Source organism: Ambystoma mexicanum, chromosome 7q (assembly GCF_040938575.1).
Source record: "Ambystoma mexicanum isolate Mex_15411 chromosome 7q, UKY_AmexF1_1, whole genome shotgun sequence".
NCBI lineage: Eukaryota > Metazoa > Chordata > Amphibia > Caudata > Ambystomatidae > Ambystoma > Ambystoma mexicanum.
In genome coordinates, this window is record NC_090941.1 from 595,819,820 (window position 1) to 595,843,761 (window position 23,942).

Genomic DNA, 23,942 nt, shown 5'->3' on the forward strand with positions numbered 1-23,942 from the left:
TACTGGCTCAACATTGCAATCTCTAAAGAGAGAAATGGTGTAGGATGAATGCCTACTCAAAAGCTAAAACTATGAAATTCACAAGAATCCATTAAAATCACCTGGTCGGCCCATAGTCTCAGCCACCAACAGTATCCTACAGCCCCTGGGCACATACCTTGACTCTTTTATACAACCTCTAATACAGCAAACAGACACACAAGGACACTACACAATTCTTAAATATACTCAACACCCTTTGTGTAGACAGTCAAGACATTCTCTTCACTGTAGACATACAGAGCTTATACATTTCAATACCTCACAACTTGGGACAAGAAGAGTTGGAATGGCTACTCTTGAAGTCTAACAGTTTGAAAGCATCCAAAGAATTCCTTATGTTACTTCCTGATTTTATATCACAGAATTCCTACCCGAGATTTAAAAAAAACAACACTATATACAACTGTCAAGGACATCTATGGGTGCCACAATTGCTCAGTTACACAAATACTTTCATGTATATGTTTGAGACTGAGCACATCTTAAGACACCCCATCTGGCACAATTACGTTGTTTACTGGGGTAGGTACATAGATGACATTTTTGATCAATGAAAGGAACAGAGGCATAATTCAACATATTCAGCAGCTACCTTAATGGTATTGATGACAGAATAACATTCACCACCACACACAGCCAAGAAACTGTTTACTTTCTGGACATAACAGTAAGACATTCCTATGACAAACTGGTAACCACACTATTTCGGAAACCCACTGACAGCAATAATCTTCTAAACAGACTCAGCTTTCACCCCTCAACACTATCAAGAGCCTACTGTACAGTCAATTTCTCAGAGTGAAAAAGATTGTGCAGGACGAGACAGATTGTGTTAGACATCTCAAAGATATGGCTGACAGATTCAGAGCAAGAGATTATCAGGACAGATACTCGGAAAATTATACAAGACCCTGTCTGTATTCGCTTACATTTGAAGCAGAACATAAAAGGCATGCTAGTCAGGAGCGACAGTAATAGACCGCCCAAAAAAAAACATGTGGGACCTTCCCATGCCTACAGTGCACCAACTGTAGTTGTGCACAAAAAAAGAAATACCATATTCCATTCCAACACAGGGAAGAATATATTTCTCAAATGTTACGCCACATCTGATAGCAGTAACATCCTCTACAGTATAAAATACCCATGTGGGAAATACTATGTGGGACAATCATCTAGAAAAGCACAACTCTGGTGGAATGAACACTGTTCCAATGTTCTTACAGTTAATATCGGATCACCAGTGACGTAACATTTCCTAGAAGCGAAGCACCATATATCTCATATGAGATTTCAAGTATTGGAAACAATTGAAAAAAGAGAGGGGGCTGCATTATTGCCACCCCCTTAGATCAGAGAGATACGTTCTGGGTAGGAAAGCTCAATTTCCTACACACAGGGGGAACAAATGAAGAATGCAACTGTGCATGCTTTCTTTAGACAACACAACACTTATAGATACCATCTAGCACCACATAGATGGCTAGGCCTTACACCACCTAAGACCATACTTTCTACGTGTTGTTCATGCCACTATGTGTAATGAATTTGATGTACCACACAACACTCTTGTCAATTGATCCACCCATGTAATACCATTACAACAAACATATGTAACCTCAAGTATGATATTGAGTATCATCATATGAACCCACCAAGAGCGTTGTTAGACATCTCTTGAATGGTATTAAGTGTACTCTTGTTCAGAGGAGAATTGCCTAGCATTTCGGTGCTGGACTGCCCTTGTGGGTGGGACAAAGACTGATATGCAAATGGGTATTTTTCCTCTGTGAAAGGTACAGTGAGCTAAAATGTGATTGTAGACTCTCCTGAGTGAGCACCTTCCCATAGAACAAGTTATTTGGCCGTTTTTTTTCTCGGTAGAGGGGCTGCCAGACCTTTTTGTGCATTTTTAGGAACTTTGGGTGTCACCCTAAGTTACACAGATAATCCAGATGTGGACCCCTTGCTCACTATGCTTAGAGAGGCATAGCTTCACCTCACTGATGAGGCCGACTAGGCCAAAACATGTGTCTGGGGTTGCTGTTGGTACTCTTGTCCAGAGGAGTATTGCCTAGCATTTTGGTGCTGAACTGCTCCTGTTGGTGAGACAAAGACTGATATGCCAATGGATATTTCTCCTCATAAAAGGTACAATGAGATAAAATGTGGTTGTAGACCCTCTCGAGCAGGCACCTTCTCATGGAACAGGTTATTTGCCCATGTTTGTTCTCGGTAGAGGGTCTCCCCGACCTATTTGTGCATTTTCTGGTACTTTGGGTGTCACCCTAAATTAACCAGGGTAATCTAGACATAGGGCCTCATCACGAGTCTGGCGGTAACCCTTAAATGCGGCGGTAGCGCTATTACCGCCGCATTTAAGGGGCCACCAGAACATGGCTTTGGCGGATTTCCCCCCAGCTGTGAGCTGGGGAAATCTGCAGCAAATTTGCCGATTTTCGGCACGATTACCGCTGGTGGGAAATCCGCCGTTGGTAATAGCACACATTTTCCGGGGGCCCCCGGCGCTACTGGCGCCGGATCACAGGTTTGGCAGAAGGGTTATTGCCCATTCCCCATTGGGCCCATTCGGGAATTCCTCATTCCCCATTGGGCCCAATGGGGAATTTTTTTGCGCTATTACCAACGGCAGATTTCCCCCCAGCGGTAATCGCGCCGAAAATCGGCAAATTTGCTGCGGATTTCCCCCAGCTCACAGCTGGGGGGAAATCCACCAAAGCCATGTTCTGGAGGCCCCTTAAATGAGGCGGTAATAGCGCTACCGCCGCATTTAAGGGTTACCGCCCAACTCGTGATGAGGCCCATAGACCCCTTGCTCACTGTGCTTAGAGAGGCACAACTTCATCCGACTAGGCCAAAATACGTGTCTGGGTTGCTGTTGGTACTCTTGTTCAGAGGAGAATTGCTTAGCATTTTGGTTCTGGACTGCCTTGGTGGATCCGGAAGAGACTAAAAAGTGGGTGTAGACCCTCCCGAGCAGGCACCTTCTCATAGAATAGGTTATTCGGACATGTTTGTTCTCAGAAGAGGGGCTTCCAGACCTTTTTGTGCAAGTTTATAACCTATGTTAATGTATGCAATAATGGAAATTACGGAGTAATTCAACACATTGAGCATCATCACAAGTCCGGCGGTAACCGCACCAGTAAAACCAGCAGGTTGCCACTGGACTGGCGCCTAGCTTGCCGGAAACACCAGGGGATTACAGCCCTGGCGTTCCGGGAAGTCAGGCACCGGTAATTGTAAATCCCCATTCCCATTTATGTATCATAGGACTCAATGGGAATGGGGACCACAAAAGCACTGGGACCATTAATAAGGGTGCCAGTGCTTCTGTGAAACTCTGCTGGCAGGCGTCGTTCTGCCCGCCAGTTCAGACCCTGGTGGGTGGGATGGCACCCACCTGCAGAGTTGTACTGTGCCGGTCCAGTAACAAAAATTCCGGTAGGCCTAGCGGTGCCAATGTTACTGGACCGGCATAGTTAGAATTAGGCCCATTGACTCTTATATATAGTTGTCCTATGACAAAATGATCATTGTTAGAATGCCTTTCCTTTTGTTGAATGAATGTACTAACTTGAAAAATACCTTTCAAAAGCTGTATGTAACTACCATATGCATCAACACGCAGACACCCTGTTTATCTTGAAAACATACATCTACTAATGACTCTCGTAACCATCTGAAAATTAGAACTATGTGCAGCGAAATAGAAAGTGCAAATGAAACTAACCATGTCACATATTAGGTCCATTAGAGGGCTGCGTTAACAGCTAAAACTAATAGTTTATTCAAAGTATGTGCTAAATGCTGAATTATTAATGTGTTGTGATAGTAGTGCCTACCTGAGTAGTATGAAGAGCTACATTGAAGGTGCAAGCCTCAAAGGAAAGGAAGGTTGCATGATGCATAGAAAGGCAGGGCAGAAGCCCCAGTTTAGTAACCTGTGTTTCAGTGCTTAAAGCATTATAGCGCATGGATAGCCAGCCATGTAGTCAAGGCACTATGACACTAGCTGGTGAAGCACAGAGCCGGTAAATCTTGCTCACTAGGGGTTAATTGCAATACATATTATTTCAGCTCCTCTGTTCGCCACAGTGGCTATACCATGCTTGGTAAACAAATCCTCTTTCGCATGAGAAGGAATGGTACAGCCTTGTACGCACTGATAACAAACGTTCCTGCGCTTTTGCAGATGGGCTCCAAGGGAGGGAGGAAACGAACGTCTTGGAGAGTTAGCAAGTTGGGATTTTCCATCAGTAAACTTGTTTTTGCACTCAGAATGTTCAGGGATAGTGTTTCACGTTGACTGACAGCACGCGATTACAAAAATGCATGCACACATGACCCAGGTGGGAGATTCATCCGCAGACTGCTATGGAGCTTGTGCCCGGTTCAGCATGATGATGACTTAGGCGGCTTCTCTATGGCGCTGTCATCTAGAGAGCTAGCTGAGCAAGCAGTTCATTTTAGATGACTGGAATCTCTCATCGCTATTAATATAACATCCAAAGGACGTAAGACTGTGTCTCTCTAATGAGCTTTGTGATTTTCTCTAACTTGTCTATCCAAATTGCTGCTATATTTACTATTTTGTTTTATTATACTTTATGTCTAATAAATGCTAAATTTATATTGAAGGTGTGATTTCTCTAGCATGAGTTCATTGCTCGGCACGAGCGGACCTGTAAGAGGGTGAAATTGGGTAATTTATGATAATAAGGGATGGTCCCTGGGGAGAAATACCCCTTTTCAATACACTATGCTGGCACCATTTCCAGACTAGAAAATACTCCTTGCAAAAAATGTTTTGGGGTAACTTGGAATTTCTGCTTTAAGCAACAAGGTAAACCGTAACTATGCCACTATGCACTATAAAACATATTAGTAAGGAAACACTAGGATACTATTGTAGGTTAGTACATTCTCCATTGTAGATTTTAACATCGCCATGCATCAATGAAGATGAGTGCTCAATTTGTTATCAATATGTATATTAGCGAGTCGTCAGGAGTAATTTCCCCTCTAAGAAGATTACTTAGATATCCTACACCTTGGGCAAACATACACATGCTAGCATCCAAAAAGACTGCCACAGCTATGCAGATAGGGAAAAAAACACTCAACTGAGTGAATGGCAAAACATTAGCAGGCCCGAATATCACAGCGTTTCACAGTTACACTACATAGCAACCAAAATGGCTGCCGGTGCAGAATGATTGCACTGCAACCAGCCAGCACAATTTTCAATATTAAAACGCTGCTGGGGACACAGCCAACCACTGCACAGTGGTCCTGGTGTCCCCAGCAGGTGACTACAAGATACAGCAAGGTATGGAATAACTTAGAAGTCCTACTAGATTATCTAAGAAATCCCCTCCTGGGTACAATAGCTAACCTTAAATATTGATATACAGGTCACCAGGACAAGAATCCAACTGAAAGCTTAAGTTCTTACAATAAGGTATGACGTTATATGCACCAGTGAAGAATTGACCAGGCACAACCGTTAAAAAGGGAAAGTCAGCAAACACTTTATTGTATGTATAAAACAGATCCAACACAAGGACTTTAGGTCCTACAAGCAGACCTGAAGAAGAAAATACCTTCCACAGCCTGTAAGAAGGAAATGAAGCTCTTAGATAAGTAAAAAGTGAAGACTACAGGCATCTAATTAAGGTATAAAATGACATGGACAGATATGAAAGCAATTTCCCATGAAACAAACCACTCACAAAATGTACTTGATTGTTCTCTTGTAGATCTTGGCCCCTGAAGATGGTCCTTAGGACCGAAATGCATTGGACATCCTAGAAAAAGACTATGGGCCTCATTACGAGTCCGGCAGTAGCCTTGCCGGAAAAAGCGTCAGGCTGCCGCCGGACCTGTAATATCATTACGCCTCCATGATTGCCAGAATCACCAGGGCATTAGAAACCCGGTGACCCGGTAATTCCGGAGGCAGAATTACATAAATCCCCATTCCCATGGAGTCCCATGGAAACCACGGTTCCGTCTATGACATAGCTATTGTTTCCATGTTTGCCTGCAGGCGGGTGGTGTTACTCCTGCCAGGTCAGACCTGGCAGGAGTGACACCTTCCGCCTGCAGGACTCGGAATCAGCCGGTCTGGAAACAATGGAGGCAGCTGATTTACCTCCACCGTTGTTTCCGGACCCGCTGACTTGTAATGAGGCCCTATGTCCCTGAATAAAAACATATTTTTATACAAAACCATGCTTTTATACAATACTCTATGTACAACTATCAAGAAGTGAACTACAGACTATCTATGCAATATGAATGTTGAATGTATAAATATGTGAACCACAAGTGAAATGTTCACACTAGGTCCTTCCATACATCTCGGACATCCCAACCCAGACAACATCCCTAGCCACTTTCCGCACCCCACTGTTCAAGTGGAGCTTTTCTGGCAAAAGGACCAAATAACCATTTAGAACTATGAAACCAAATATTAGCTACTAAGAATATACAACAACAATATACTTGCAGTGCCTACTCAAGCCTATCCCTTACTACAGAATCTTATGCCATGAAAGGGACTCTGCAATGGAAGAAGGTTGACAATTAGGCATCTACAAAGACACATCATAGAGGCCTGTGTAATCGATGGAACTTAGATACTGTTCTTATATCGTGCATGCCTCTCATTCCATCTGATTAAATATGCCTTTCAAATTCAAAAGAAGACAGTTACCTATACGTTTAGCCTTTTTAATGACCATTAATAAATCACAGGCTCCTACACCCCCTTTCTTGAAGTGATCAGTCTCGACCTTTAAAATATGCTATAACGATGTATGTCACACCGGGAAGGGCTAGTGTTAAAGAAAATGCCCTAGCCCTAGGAGGGGGGACAATTATTTTCATTGATTGGTCATCGTCAAAAGACCAGGACATGAGCAAATGGCATAGTGGGACAGCAGTGGCGAAGGCAGAAGAAAATGACAGCTTTGAGACAGTAATAAGTGCAAGAGTGCCATTGCATATCTCGGCACACGCACAAGAATTGGTAGTACTAATTTTGGCACTCGAAGCGCATGAAGCTGAGGCAGTAACAGTGTATTCTGATGCCACCTACGTGACCTCAATAGTGCATGCAGGCTTGTTACGTTGGAAGAGATGTGGCATCTTTTGTGTAGCCGGCATGCCAGTGCAAAATGCACCGCTATTGGACAGGCTGATAGACACACTTCAACTCCAATCAGCCATCGCTGTGGTGAAGTGCGCAGCACACACCAAAGGTGTAGAATTTTTTGCTGCAGTGAGGCCGCTAATTTAAAAGAAAAAAGCGGAGCATATTTTTCTGAAGTATATGGTTTTATGACTGCACCTAATAAATACACACGTGTGTGTGATATGGTAAAGAAGAAGGGTTTTAATACACTACCCACAGCCCAAATTACAGAATTACAGAGAAGAGCACATCCAGAAGAGCAAGACTTATGGAAACAGAGGGGGTGCTCATTGTCCCCCACACATGCACTGTGGCATCAGCACAGCACCAGGAAACCAGTTATGCCTCTGGGCTGCTTAAAATAGCACTAGACCAATTGCATCACCCAGAGCACACATCTAGAGAATGCCTTGCAGCGTTGATTTCAGATGGCTGGTTTGTCCCAAACTTGGCAGAGCATGCCATCAATTTCATTATAAACCGCTTGATATGCCAGCAATTCACAGCTGGGCACACTTTAACAAACAGTGAGAGGAGCAATACCCCGTAATACTGTACCCTTTCAGCATCTGCATATAGACAATGTAGATATGATCCAAATTTGTAACGGGTACATGTACATGTTAGTAATCGTATGTACCTTTTCCCGATGGATTGAAGCAGGCCCATGCATACACATCCAGATGCCACATATGCTGAGAAGTTTGTCCTACATGAGGTATTTCCAGAGTGGGGAGTGTGCAAAGTGTTTTGATGCGATAATGGACCGCATTTTGTAAGTGAAGAATTTGAGCACATTACTCTCTTGTTGGGTATTAAACACAAATTTGTATCTGCTTACCACACACAAGCAAACAGTATTTATAAGCGTCTCAACTGCCTCCTCAAGGAGCGAATTGCCAAGCTAAAAGTGACCCTGAAAAAAGGTTGGCTCCATAGCCTTCCTTTAGCCCTATTTGCATTATGCAATCAGCTCAGACGATCACCTGACTCCACATGAGCTGGTGACTGGATGCTGTATGTATATACCCCTTGTTCCTCCCACTCAAACTGATGCATTTAATGTTGCTTATATATTGGTAGCTAAAATGCATGATTATTTGACTACTGCGATGTAGTCTATTAAATGTATGTCTCAACAGATTTGAGTGCAGCAGGGTGAGTCGGGGAAGACTAATGAAGACAATTAACATGTTGGTGTAAAACACTTCTAAAGCCTTTGGCATTGTTCCCTGGGGAGAAGGTCCTCTGCAAAAACATTACTCACTGCTGGCATATGCCATGGTTTGATCGTCCCTTTATAGCGTAAGCACTTACACCAAGAGCTGTGACAGTGTAGGGGAGAATGGTCTGGTTGCACCTCAGTGATGTTAAGCTCTATAAGGGAGAGACCCCCCTGCCAGACCACCCTGAGCCTAAAGACAAAGAGGAGATGAGATGAGTTCTGACGAGATCCATTACAAGGAGCAGATGACAGAAAAGAGACTTAGAGGCACTTGTTTTCCTTACAAACATATGGATGATATAGTTGATGTTTTTCTGACGATGTGTGCCTAAAAGGTGAAGCATGACACTTGCATCACCAAAGAGAAATGCTGCCTATAACAGTTGTATTTTTCATTGTTTTACCTTATCTTATGGCCAAGTATCCTTTTATGGGGGCTTGGAATATAACACCTGCTGTATTATTGTTTAATATCAAAGCCTACCTCATTTTTCAAGAACACATTTTTTTCTCTGAATATTTACTCTACAATGAAAAGTAAGAAGGGCTCCATTTTGGTGGAAATGATGGGACTATTCAATCATTAGATATTTGCTTTTAGCACTTAGAAGAAATAATGCTCCCAGCTATTTTCAAAATATGGACACATTAGCTACAATGCTTATTGCAACATATTTTACATTTTGCAGTCTTAATTTTATTGTTCTCATGGCTCTAAGAGAGTTGGTGTTTTATAATATAGCCAAACCAGTATATCAAAACAAGACTACTTCCACAATGGCAAGTAAAATGGAAGTAAACAATCTCCCTATAGTAGCTACACAGATGAATAGACTAAAATGGAGTATGCTAGATGACTTTGGAGGCATGGACAAAATATATCACTGATTTTGCTTATGTCACTAAAATTTGTAGTATCCGCATGTCAGGATCAATCATGTTGCTGGGAGTACTGATGACAGTAAGGGCAACTTAAATGCTGGCCTATCACAATGGAAAAGGCCCAAGATCAAGTATTCCAGAAGCCTTCTCTGTCTGTGTTGCAGGGGGAGCCTTGGGAGACCAAGAAGAGCCCAGGAACTACATTTCCCAGCAGGCCCGTGTAAGCTCGAGCCGTCGGATATAACAGAGACACTCCCTGGAGAACACGCATGCACAAGCTACGCCTGTGAGGGCCCGCTCGCACCACTGGCTTCAGAAGGGATTGGACATATGTGAGAGGAGCTCCAGCAGGCAAACCAATGTGGGGTTTTCACCTGCTTGACAAACCGCAGGCCCTGCTTACCAAATCAGATAAGTGGACGCTCAGAACCCACATTTTATTTGTGGCTAATAACAATGCATGCATGCTTTTGAATGCAATACGTGATTGAGACACAGTCTGTGGCAAGTCGCAGAGTGTGCCGAATAGGGAGACACTTAACCTGCATGATTTTGTCATTCTGAACTGTGCAAAAGCTAGAAGCAGCCCATTTCTTGAACGGCATGAAGCAATGCTGGTGTAGTTGAGTTGCAAAGTGCTTCTGGTTTCACAACTAGGTGTTTAAACTCCACCACGTTTCTGGTTAGAAGCTCCAGGCAAAAGCTTTTGGGTCACACCTGGATGATTGTGTGAATGTATGTCAAGCATGAAGGGAATGCAAGAGCGGAGTTCATCGAGTCCAGGAGGGGCAGCTGGAGCCATGGAACATGTTTACCCTAACACCCACTAGCTATCCACAACCTCTTCCTAATCCTCTTTCCGGTGAACATCAAACCCTGCAACCCATCCAACCAACGGATCCTCACCCTCTTTCCCCTGTGGGTTGCGGAGGCCTGTGGTATTTGCTAATCCCAGGCGCCAAACCCCAACGGGGAGGCAGGTATTCGTGCTGCCTCTGCACAAGACTGAGTGAGAACCTCACAGAGGTTCAGCCCAAGAGTAATTAAGCACCCAGGCAGCACGATCAGCCACGGATGATATGTTGACCCTGTTGCAAGAGCTCAGTGCAGAGCTGACTGCGACTAGACAGGATTACATGAACCTGACAGGTCAGATACACACCCTAATGACACAGAGTTTATCTCAAGCTACCCCGTTGCCTAGGGCCTCCCCCACTCCGGTACAGGTCCAAGTTTCCACTGAGCCTCCACTCCCATTGGCACCACCAGAGCGGTACCATGTAGACCCACAAAAGTTCAACCAATTTGTAATGCAATGTCAGTTACATTTTTTGACCAAGCCCAGTCTTTCAGACTGGCCAAGCTTGTACCATTTTTTTGATTTTGTATCTGGCTGGGAATGCCGCGTCTTGGGCTACGCCCTTGGTACGCAAAGATGATGCACTCTTGTACAGCTGGGATGAGTTTCTGGAAGAATTCAGCAAAATCTTCAATCGACGATCAGCGTCGTTAATCAAGGATAGGGAGTTGTTAACCCTTCGCCGAGGGGGAAAGGACCTTGTAACCTATGTGACCACCTTCAATTTGTTAGCAATAGAAACAGACTAGCCACAGCAAAACAGGATGGCTTTATGTTATCAAGGGCTAAGGTATGAACTATAAGATTTAATTGTGCAGGTAGATCCCCACCCGGATAACTGTTCCACAATGATCGATCTGGCGCTAAGCCTAGACCAGATGCAAAACAAATGAAAGCAGGATCGAGAGGCCACTAGTATGTTTGGACCAGCAGAAGTCCTCCAAGGTAATTGAGAGAAGTTCTGATGAACCCTTGCAGATAGGGTCAGTACTGGGACCGTTGTCTAAACAGGAGAAGGAGAAGAGATGACGTGACAAACTGTGCCTGTATTGTGGGAAATCTGGCCACTTTGTTTGAGAGTGTACCATAAAGCCTAAAGAAGAATCATCGGGAAACGACAGCGCTCGCCCGTGAGGATGGTCCAGGCGAGCACATCTGAAGACACCCCAAGAGTCCTAGCCAATACTCATCAAATTCAAATCACCCATATGATGCTAGCAGGCCATCAAAGTTGGTAGAATAGACGAGTTCATGTGTTCTTGATGGTGGATTCCAGAGCTACAGGCAACATTGTTGACAAAATGCTGGCGCAGAGAATGGGCCTTCCATTGGTAAATAAGGAACAGGAGGAGGAGGTCAAGTCAGTGGATTATTCCCCACTGATATCAGGCCCTATTACTAAACAAACACAACCTGTGCGATTGGAATGTGGGGGACAACACTAAGAGACTCTATAGTTCAATGTAATTGCAGCTAAGCAGTTTCATTTAATGTTAGGACTATCCTGGATGAGGCTTCACAATCCAACAGTGGACTGGGCCTCGGGACGTACAATTTCTGTCAACCCATTGTGTTGAGCATTGTGGTATCATGGAAGATGACCCCAGGCCAATCGGATAACACCATCGGGAACATAGAGAACACATTTCCTGTCGAGTATGAAGAATACAGGGATGTCTTCAGTAAAGTTGCTGCCGAAACATTACTATCACACCGAACTTTCAACTGTTTAATTAATCTAAAACCTGGGGCCATTCTACCTTGCAGCTGGATTTATACGTTGATCCGAAGCAGAAAATGAACACCTGAATGAGTACATTGAAACAAACCTAGCCAACGGGTTCATAAGGCATTCAACCTCACTGGTATCCTTGCCCTTATTCTTTGTGTCGAACGGGGACCTAAGAACATGTATAGATTACAGGGTAATCAACCGCATCACTGTAAAGGACTGGTATCCCCTACCTTTAATACCCGTCTTATTAGACCAGGTACGAGGATCAACAGTCTACACAAAACTCAACCTAGGCTGAGCTTACCACCTTGTGCAGGTGAAACAGGGAAACAAATGGAAGACTGGCTTCAGGACCATGTTTGGATTATATGAGTACCAGATTATGCAGTTCGGTCTCTCTGATGCACCCGCTGCATTCCAACATTTCCTGGATGAGGTATTGCGAGGCTATCTGGATGTCTTTGTAGTCGTCTATATAGATGATATACTCACCTATTCACAAAACATGCAAGAACACTGAGACAACATGAAGGCAGTGCTACAACGGTTGAGGGAACACAAGCTTTATGCCAAGCTATATAAGTGTGAGTTCCATCAGTCAACAGTAGAATTCTTGGGATTTATTTTGCCACCCCATGGAGTCACTATGGACAAATAGAAGGTGCAGGCCATAATTGATTGGCCGCTTCCTCCAGCCTCAGTGAAGGATGTACAAACTTTGTGGGGGTTTGCCAATTTCTACCAGTGATTTATAGGCTTCGCTAAAAAGGTTCAGCCCATCACCCGACACCTGAGGAAAGGAGAACCTTTTAAAAGGGACTCGGCTGCAGAAGAAGATTTTCAAGCACTCAAGATGGCCTTTACCACATCGCCTGTGTTAATGCATCCAGATCCTACTTGCCCTTACGCGGTGTAAATGGATGCGTCTAGTTACGCTATACGAGCTATACTTTCACAGCGGGATGATACAGGGCAACCTCATCCATTAGCCTTTCCTTCTCGAACATTAATGCCCACTGAACAGAACTATGTAATCGCCAACCGGGAGTTACTCGCGATTAAAGCTGCCTTCGAGGAGTGGCACAATGATCTAATTGGGGCCCAACATGCCATCATTATATTTATGGATCATCGGAATCTACAATTCCTGAAATCGGCCAAAGCGTTAAGCCCTCGGGAACTGAGATGGGCAACGTACTTCACAGATTTCTATTTTGTGGTAACCTATCGACCAGGAGTGGAAAACAGAAAGGTGGACATACTGTCGCGCTATCCTGAACCAAGTACCAATCAAGTGGAGAAGACAGAAGAACCTAAACCTATTGAGCCCCCCTCACATATTATTGGAAGTATCATTGTTGATGACATGTTAAAGGGCATTCGAGAAGCCATGACAGCGCAAGAACTCGCACAATGGAATTCCCAGAGTAAACAACAGGCATTAAAAGAAGGTTTGCCGTTTTATCAAACAGCGTTGTACCTGCCTACCACGAAGATCCAGCAGCAAGCAATAAAATGGTGTCATTATTCACCATTTGTAGGACATCCACGGACTTCTAAAACCCTAGAATTGGTCAGCAGGCAGTTCTGGTGTCCTCACATGAGAAAAGACATTCAGCAATACATAACATGCTGTGAACACTGCCTAAGGTATAAAACCGAACATCAAAAACCAGCAGGGAATTGTTCGCCACCTATGCCCTGGTACACCATTTCTTTGGATCTCACAGTGGAACTCCCAGAGAGCAAAGGGTTTACAGCCATTCTAGTAGCCATCGACTCACTAACCAAGTTGGCAGATTTCATCCCATGTAAGGGCACGCCATCTGCAAGCACTTCAGTTGATCTGTTTTTACGACACATGATGCAACTCGATGGGATACCTGAACACATCATATCTGACAGATGCCCACAGTTTACATCACGCTTTTGGTAAGCCTTCTGCAAGACTGTGGGAATCGATATACAATTATCCACTATCTATCACCAAGAAACAGGTAGACAAACAAAACGCTTAAATCAGACACTGGAACAGTACTTGCATTGCATGACTCATGACAATGAAGACTCTTAGGCAGACATCATCTGGTTAGCTGAATTGGCTTACAACAACATGGTACACTCTTCCACTAAGCTAATGCCTTTCTTTAGCACATATGGACATCATCCACACTTTCAACCAGTACCCCAGCCAGAGGCTGTCATGGTCCTAGCAGTACTAGAGTGCAAGAAACAACTTGAAGATATATGTCAAAAAATTCAAAACAATCTAACAGCCGCAAAACAAACCTATAAGCAAAATGCAGACAAGAAACGTAGATCGAGCCCTGTGTATAAAGTGGGTGATAAGGTGTGGCTAGCTACGTGTAACCTTCATTTGCAGGAACCACAAAAATGTCAACCTCATTTCATAGGACCTTTCCCAATCGAAGCGTTGACAAACCCAGTAGCAGTACATTTGACCTTGCCCCAGCAGATGCAAATACATCCCGTCTTTCTTGTAGCACTACTCAAACCAGCCCCTGCATCCATCAAACAAAAGAAACACCCACCCATCCTAGTAGAAGGTGTCCCACAGTATGAAGTAAAAACAATATTGGATTCACGCTTAAGACAACGGAAGTTGTGGTACCTAATAGATTGGGTGGGGTAAGGTCCAGAAGATTGCTCTTGGGAGTTCGCACAAAACATATATGCTCCTCGACTCCTTCGCAAATTTCACCATGATCATCCTGCTAAACCTCAGCCTGTGAGAGGGAGGGGGGAGTACTGTCAGGACCAATCATGTTACTGGGAGTACTGACAGTAAGGACAACTTAAATGCTGGTCTATCACAATGGAAAGGGCCAAGATCAAGGATTCCAGAAGGCTTCTGTGTCTGTATTGTAGGGGGAGCCTTGGGAGACCAAGAAGAGCCCAGGAACTACATTTCCCAGCAGGCCTGTGCAAGCACAAACCTTCTGGCAATAACACAGACACTCCCTGGAGGACGCGCATGCGCGAGCCATTCCTATGGAGGTCCCGCTCAGACTACTGCTTCAGAAGTGATCGGACATGTGTGAGAGGAGCTTCTGCAGGCAAACCTACACAGGGCTTTCACCCACCTGACAAACCGGAGGTCCCGCTCACCTAATCAGATAAGTGGATGCTCAGTACCCAAGTGTATTTTGTGGCTAATAACAACGTGTGCTTGCTTTTGAATCCAATATGCGATTGAGGCACAGTCCGCGGGAAGTCACATAGTGTGCCGAACAGGGAGAGACTTAACCCGCTTGATTTTGCATGCTCAGCCATTGGGGGAAATCGTTGTGAACATTGTAAATGGTGCAAACTCATTGAGGAACAATAGAACCCATGGTGACAGCAGCCCTGGGTAGAAAGGTTGCATTGCTTAACGACTGAGTGGCCGCATGAACCTGTAAAACAAACATAGTTTCCACAGTTGCATTATGGACAGCTCCTCATTTCTTTGGTATTTTCTAGTGGAACCCTCGGGACAATCCCTGGCTGGCACAAACTCACTTCCATGGTGCAGTGGGGAAAGAAATCTGCAGCTGGATAGCTTTTATTTGTCACATTGATGTTGTGTGAAATGCAGCAATTGTAAGGCTCACAAAGAAATGTTTATGTCCTTCTGAACAGTGCAAAAGCTAAGCACAGCACATGTTTGACTGGCATGAAGCAATGCTGGTGTAGTTGAGTTGCATAGTGCTTCTGGTTACACATCTAGAAGTTTAAACTCCACAACGTTTCTGGTTAGAAGCTCCAGGCAAAATCTTTTGGGTCACACCTGGATGATTGTGTGAATGTATGTCAAACATGAAGAGAATGCAAGGGGCATAGTTCATCAAATCTAGGAGGGGCCGCAGAAGCTAAGGAGCATGTTTACCCTAACACCCCCAACCCATCCAAAACCTCTTCCTATCATTTTCTGGTTACCTTCAAACCTCCCAACCCATCCAACCAACAGATCCTAACCCTCTTTCCCCGGTGGCTTGCAGAGGCCTGTGGTATTTGCTAATCCCAGGTGCCAAGACCCAATGGGGAGGCAGGTGTTGGTGCTGCCTCTGCGCAAGAGTGGGTGAGAACCTAACACTGCACATGAGCAGATTCGGGAAGGAGACGTCTGCAGAGAGCTGCTATGTGCATTTCCTTGTCCCCAATGCCATATGTGCATTCAGGGTGTTTATAGCGACACAAGTACCCACAGACACAGCCTGGCACATCTTGCAACATGCATGACAAGTGGGCTTTTTCAGGGTACACGCACTTCTATGCAATAGGTAACAAAAGGGATTCCCTACGGGTAGATCATTTTATAAAAGAGGTGTCAATGATGAGAAATCATAAAACACAACACGAGGTACATTACATATTATCAGGACTGAGAAGAGGAGAACTGATAAGAGAAGAGAACACATTCTTGAATTGCATTGATAAACGAGGAAGAAAAATTGCTGGATGTTGGGAAAGGGGCCAGTTACAAATATAAGGACATATGTTTACCCCAGAAGGCTGGACAGACAGATTGATCGGTTGCAAGGGAGAGGTACTCATAGTGCAACCATGAGTGGTTGTCCACAAGGTAGACAAGTAATGCGTCAAAGTATGCTCTAAATATGGTAGAATGCTAACATGGGTAGAGAATGAAGCAGGCCCGCTGCAGATATTCCCCTTTATTAATGCCTCCCTATGCATAAGAAATACAGGTGAAGTAAAATTAGGGGACAATAAAGGGTGCAAAAAGACTTATGATTTACCTGGGATGAAGGTGGACACGGCGGAAATAATGGACCACCAACGCCCACATGCACCTCCCCCCAAATTGGGAAGGGACTTGCTCCATAGTAGTAATAAGTATACCCCCTCTAGTAGTACCTCAGAGTGAAGTACAGATTGACCACTTCACCCAAAATGGATGCACACTTAAGAGACAAAAGGGCTCTTGTGTTCTAAGAATAGCAATACATGACTGTTAGAAGAGTTCCAAATGGGCAGTTGGAATGAAAATAGTAACAAACATGGATACTCTTGTAAATGAGAATACTGGGGAGTGCTGCTATATGATCTGGAGTGTAGACTAACACATAATACGTGCAAGTACCTTGAGTGGGTGACTAAAATATGGACCTCCAAAATACCTTATGCAGGGCAGGGCATAAAGGAGGGTGTGGTGGAGGACTCGACCAGAGGGGGGAATGTTTAGGGACAGATGAATATGTCATCCAGAGCTATTGCGCCTCCACATGTCCAATACTGTACAGGTGAGAAACGTTACTCACCGAGACAGCCATACCGCCCATATCCCAGACAGTTACAGCAGAATATGAACACGATCTAAGTTAAAGGTGGCAAGAATAAAATAAACTAACATTGAAAAATAAGCACAAATGCACTCAGTAAAATATACATTTATAGATGAATGATGTTAGCATTGCAACTATAAAGACATGAAGATTACTAACATAAGCAATATACAAGCTGAATGCAACAGGAATGATACAAAACTATAGCTTCCAAACATAGAAATGGGAGAGTAATGGGCAGCTATCTTTTTCAAAATGGAAATTGTATCAAGCCTTTCTAACACATACAAGTCTCAGGAGGTTCAGAGAGCGCAGAATGCTAAATTAATAAAGATCCATGCAGAGCCCAGACAGTAGATTCAGGTCAACTTCAAGGGTGCCGAGAACTTAGGGAGGGTCTCAACATTACAGAGAAAGCACGAGATAAGGATTCTCAGGGCATAAGAAGTATGCTCCCAAATTAAAGTCTGGAAAAACACAACTGACCATTACAAGCTAGGAATCAGGACAATTATAAGTCAGAATACTACATGACGAATAAGCTCAAGCGTGTCCACAGAGGTAGAGTAGATCCTAAAATGTTTATGAATATTTGGTAAAATACTCATAAATGATGGGTGAAATTATTCAAAAAAATGGTACTCATAACTGGAGAGCATTGTTTATTAATTTTCAAGAAACACAGATAGACACCTTTCTTAGCTCCTTACACGTGTTGTCAGACAAGGGGTGCCACACAATCATCCTGGCTCATGGCCTAGAGAGGAGGATGGTATTTTATTGAGATGAAGGTACATAGTGAGTGGACCTCTCTCCCCCTACTCCAATTTGGCTCACATCTTCATGACCTGTCAATTGGCCAAGGTTGGTCAGTGCAAATTCAAACAATTAAAAGTAATGGTGACAAGCTGCCCATTACGTATTGTGCCAACCAATGAACAATTGTAAAAGTGATGTATTTTTGTTGTTATCAATTTATAGGTGGTCTCAGGAGGAGACATCACTTAAGAATTAACCAATTAGAAGTTTAACACATAAAGAGTATATGTGAGGTTACTAATATTATCCAATCACCTCACCCTAGTGGGTTTTGTATTGCAAGGTCATCATTATGACATATATTCAGTATATCAAGTATTGTTTAGTATGAGTGCTGTGAGAGCTTTTGCTTGTATACTGTCCCCGCTTTATTTTGAGTGTTAGTAAAGCTGGGTTTTGCCTTTCACTTTGACTGTTTCCGTCACTGAGTCTATGTTTTCTGGATCCTCATCCTCTGCATAATATTGGGTGATCCTGAGGCTGTTTTAGCAATCAACTCGTTAGTGATTAGCATCTGCTCACGTACCTGCCACATGGGGCAAGTGCTGTTTGCAGGTCTATAAACGACAGATAGAGAGGCTGTCTCTTTAACAATAAAAACAAATATAACACTAGTGATAATCTAAAAATGTGGTTAGTGCTAGCAATACCTTTTGTAAATCTGGCTTGGATGGGGAAAGTGTCCTGTGCAATTCACACCAATCCTCCAGTCGCTACGGAATTAACTTGCTATAAACCTTCCCAAGTGTGGCTGAACGTGAGGTTGGGCGGTAGTTTCGAGGATCACCCACTTTTGAAGCTAGGTACTAATAATGCCCCCGGCCAACTGTGAGAACGATTCCCACAGATAGAAGTTCATTAAAGAATGTTGTTAAAAAAGGGATCCATAATTCAATCTGCTCTTTAAAGATATCAATATGGACAAAAGCAGGCCCTGGAGCTCTCCCTGCTTTCTGAGTCGGGGTGGCCATGAGAACCTCAGAGTCCTGGGATGGGAGTAGCCCAGAGAAGGGATTAATAGATGCCCTCTAGCTGTACAACTGTTCATAATAATCCATGTAAAAAAAAAGGTTGGTGATGCGCGCACTCCAATTCCGGGCCAATATACTACCGGAAGAAAGAAAGAATATATAACTGGGTTAAATCCCAAAAGTGTCAAATTTACTGGGTTAGATCCCAATTGCTGCCAAAATATTCTGCTGCATTTCTGCTGCTGTTCTCCTCCTCCTAGCGCTTTCGTGTCCCAACAATCTTCAGGGAGGCTGCGGTGCCTTGCTTTTCAGGTGAATCTAATTAAATTGCTAATGCAGTCTCTAAGGATTATGGGAGCTGTAGTGAAAACATTTTTGTTCAGTTCAGGTGACCAAGGAAAGACTCCCCTCCAGGAGCACACATCTTACCCTTAGCAGGGGGAGGGGGAAAAACCATAACTATGGTTCTCCAGTGTAGGGCGAAATTTCCCCAGTTCTGCAGCCTCTGGAGTCCGGATCTCCACAGATTACATGTAAAAAAAAGGTGGGTGAGGCGCGCACTCCAATTCCTGGCCAATATACTACCTGAAGAAAGAAAAAATATATAACTGGGTTAAATCCCAAAAGTGTCCAATTCACTGGGTTAGATCCCAATTTCTGCCAAAATATTCACAGGGTTGGATCCCTTCTGCTGCATTTCTGCAGCTGTTCTCCTCCTCCTAGCGCTTTTGTGTCCCAACACTCTTCAGGGAGGCTGTGTTGCTTTGCTTTTCAGGTGAATCCAATTAAATTGCTAATGCAGTCTCTAAGGATTATGGGAGCTGTAGCGAAAACATGTTTGTTCAGTTCAGGTGACCAAGGAAAGATTCCCCTCCAGGAGCACACATCTTACCCTTAGCAGGGGGAGGGGGGAAAACCATAACTATGGTTCTCCACTGTAGGGCAAAATATCCCTGGTGCTGCAGCCTCTGGAGTCCGGATCTCCACAAATTACATGTAATAAAAGGTGGGTGAGGCGCGCACTCCAATTCCTGGCCAATATACTACCTGAAGAAAAAAGAAATATATAACTGGATTAAATCCCAAAAGTGTCCAATTCACGGGGTTAGATCCCAATTTCTGCCAAAATATTCACAGGGTTGGATCCCTTCTAATGCATTTCTGCTGCTGTTCTCCTCCTCCTTGCGCTTTTGTGTCCCAACACTCTTCAGGGAGTGTGTTGCCTTGCTTTTTAGGTGAATCCAATTAAATTGCTAATGCAGTCTCTAAGGATTATGGGAGCTGTAGTGAAAAAATGTTGTTCAGTTCAGGTGACCAAGGAAACACTCCCACCAGGAGCACACATCTTACCCTTAGCAGGGGGAGGGGGGAAAACCATAACTATGGTTCCCCACTGTAGGACAGGATATCCCCGGTGCTGCAGCCTCTGGAGCCCGGATCTCCACAGATTACATGTAAAAAAAGGTGGGTGAGGCGCGCACTCCAATTCCTGGCCAATATACTACCTGAAGAAAGAAAAAATATATAACTGGGTTAAATCCCAAAAGTGTCCAATTCACTGGGTTAGATCCCATTTGCTGGCAAAATATTCACAGGGTTGGATCCCTTCTGCTGCTGTTCTCCTCCTCCTAGCGCTTTCGTGTCCCAACAATCTTCAGGGAGGCTGTGTTGCTTTGCTTTTCAGGTGAATCCAATTAAATTGCTAATGCAGTCTCTAAGGATTATGGGAGCTGTAGCGAAAACATGTTTGTTCAGTTCAGGTGACCAAGGAAACACTCCCACCAGGAGCACACATCTGACCCTTAGCAGGGGGAGGGAGGAAAACCATAACTATGGTTCTCCACTGTAGGGCAAAATATCCCCGGTGCTGCAGCCTCTGGAGCCCGGATCTCCACAGATTACATGTAAAAAAAGGTGGGTGAGGCACGCACTCCATTTCCTGGCCAATATACTACCTGAAGAAAGAAAAAATATATAACTGGGTTTAATCCCAAAAGTGTCCAATTCACTGGGTTAGATCCCAATTGCTGCCAAAATATTCACAGGGTTGAATCCCTTCTGCTGCATTTCTGCTGCTGTTCTCCTCCTCCTAGCGCTTTCGTGTCCCAACACTCTTCAGGGAGGCTGTGTTGCCTTGCTTTTCAGGTGAATCCAATTAAATTGCTAATGCAGTCTCTAAGGATTATGGGAGCTGTAGTGAAAATGTTTTTGTTCAGTTCAGGTGACCAGATACGAAAGCGCTTGGAGGAGAACAACAGTGCAAGAAGGGATTTAACCCTGTGATTGTTTTTGGATACTTGTTCAGGTAATATAATGGCCAGGAATCGGAGTGCGTGCCTCGCCCCTGCTTTTTTGAACAATCAACTTGTGGAGATCCAGACTCCAGAGGCTGCAGCACCAGGGTTATTCTGCCCTGCACTGGAGAGCCATGGTCATGGTTTTCCCCTCTCCCCCTGCTAAGGGTATGATGTGTGTTGGAGGGGAGTCTTTCACTGGTCACCTGAATTGTTTAAATGGGTTCACTACATTGACCATCATTCCGAGAGACTGCAAAGGCATGTATCTTGGTTTCAACTGAATTGAATGGCAATTCAGCCTCCCTGATATTGCAGATACGAAAGCGCTTGGAGGAGTACAACAGTGCAAGAAGGGAATTAACCCTGTGAACTTTATTGGGATTTAACCCTGTGAATATTTTGGACACTTTGGGATTCAACCCTGTGATTGTTTTTGGATACTTGTTCAGGTAATATATTGGCCAGGAATTGGAGTGTGCGCCTCGCCCCTGCTTTTTTGAACAATTAATTTGTGGAGATCCGGACTCCAGAGGCTGCAGCACCAGGGTTATTTTGCCCTACACTGAAGAGCCATAGTCATGGTTTTCCCCCTCCCCCTGCTAAGGGTATGATGTGTGTGTTGGAGGGGAGTCTTTCACTGGTCACCTGAATTATTTAAATTGGTTCACTACATTGACCATAATTCCTAGAGACTGCAACTGCATTTATATTGGTTTCACCTGAATTGAATGGCAACTCAGCCTCCCTGATGAGTATTGCAGATATGAAAGCGCTTGGACGAGTACAACAGTGCAAGAAGGGAATTAACCCTGTGAACTTTATTGGGATTTAACCCTGTGAATATTTTGGACACTTTGGGATTTAACCCTGTGATTGTTTTTGTGTACTTGTTCAGATAATATATTGGCCAGGAATTGTAGTGTGCGCGCCTCGCCCCTGCTTTTTTGAACAATTAACTTGTGGAGATCCGGACTCCAGAGGCTGCAGCACCAGGGTTATTTTGCCCTACACTGGAGAGCCATAGTCATGGTTTTCCCCCCTCCCCCTGCTAAGGGTATGATGTGTGTGTTGGAGGGGAGTCTTTCACTGGTCACCTGAATTGTTTAAATGGGTTCACTACATTGACCATAATTCCTAGAGACTGCAACTGCATTTATATTGGTTTCACCTGAATTGAATGGCAACTCAGCCTCCCTGATGAGTATTGCAGATACGAAAGCGCTTGGAGGAGTACAACAGTGCAAGAATGGAATTAACCCTGTGAACTTTATTGGGATTTAACCCTGTGAATATTTTGGACACTTTGGGATTCAACCCTGTGATTGTTTTTGGATACTTGTTCAGGTAATATATTTGCCATGAATTGGAGTGCGCGCCTCGCCCCTGCTTTTTTGACCAATAAACTTGTGGAGATCCAGACTCCAGAGGCTGCAGTACCAGAGTTATTTTGCCCTACAATGGAGAGCCATAGTCATGGTTTTCCCCCTCCCCCTGCTAAAGGTTTGATGTGTGTTTTGGAGAGGAGTGTTTCACCGGTCACCTGAATTGTTTAAATTGGTTCACTACATTGACCATAATTCCTAGAGACTGCAAATGCATTTATATTTGGTTTCACCTGAATTGAATGGCAACTCAGCCTCCCTGATGAGTATTGCAGATACGAAAGCGCTTGGAGGAGTACAACACTGCAAGAAGGGAATTAACCCTGTGAACTTTATTGGGATTTAACCCTGTGAATATTTTGGACATTTTGGGATTTAACCCTGTGATTGTTTTTGGATACTTGTTCAGGTAATATATTGGCCAGGAATTGGAGTGCGCGCCTCGCCCCTGCTTTTTTGAACATTCATAATAATCCACCCATTGATGTTCAGATATATTGTAATTTGTATTGTCCCCCTCCAACGTGCTCATGTACACAAGCTGGCAACATTCTTTTTGTTACCTGATTTTGAGGCCATTTTAAGGGCTAACAAGGACTTCCAATCCTAGCCCTCTGTTTTCTTCTGAGTTAGTTCCTTATACTAGAGTCTCAGAAACCTGACACGCTTAATGACTCTACCCTTGTTAAATTAATCAAGAAGTTCCCTTTTGGCCAATTTGCAATCATCCTCAAACCAAAACAGAACGTATTTTTATTTGTGTTACATTACTTTGTTGTAACAAATGGTTGTATAAGGCTAAATAGGTTGTTATACAAGCCTATCAAATCAATAACATCAGTGGTTTGGGCGTAATCTTCCGGCAGCATTAGAAGTTTAATATACAGCTTTGGCACCTACCACTCTTTATTTAATTTAGCTCAGTTGAATCTTCTAATCTGATCGTCAACCCTTCCTCCAGGACAATAAGCCCTAAATGGGAAAGCTAGCTTGCAATATATGGGGTCATGGTTACTCTCTATCCATTCCAAGACCCTAATTCCTGATATATTTCCAGAGTGAATTACATAGTGGAAACATGCAGGGATTAACAAGCAAGCAAGAGAGCACAAGATAGCAGAGGAGGTGGGATGGTCGAGGAGAGCAGAGGGGAGTTACCGAGGGGGATCATTAGGGTTCAGTGGAGTGATTGGGGAGATGTG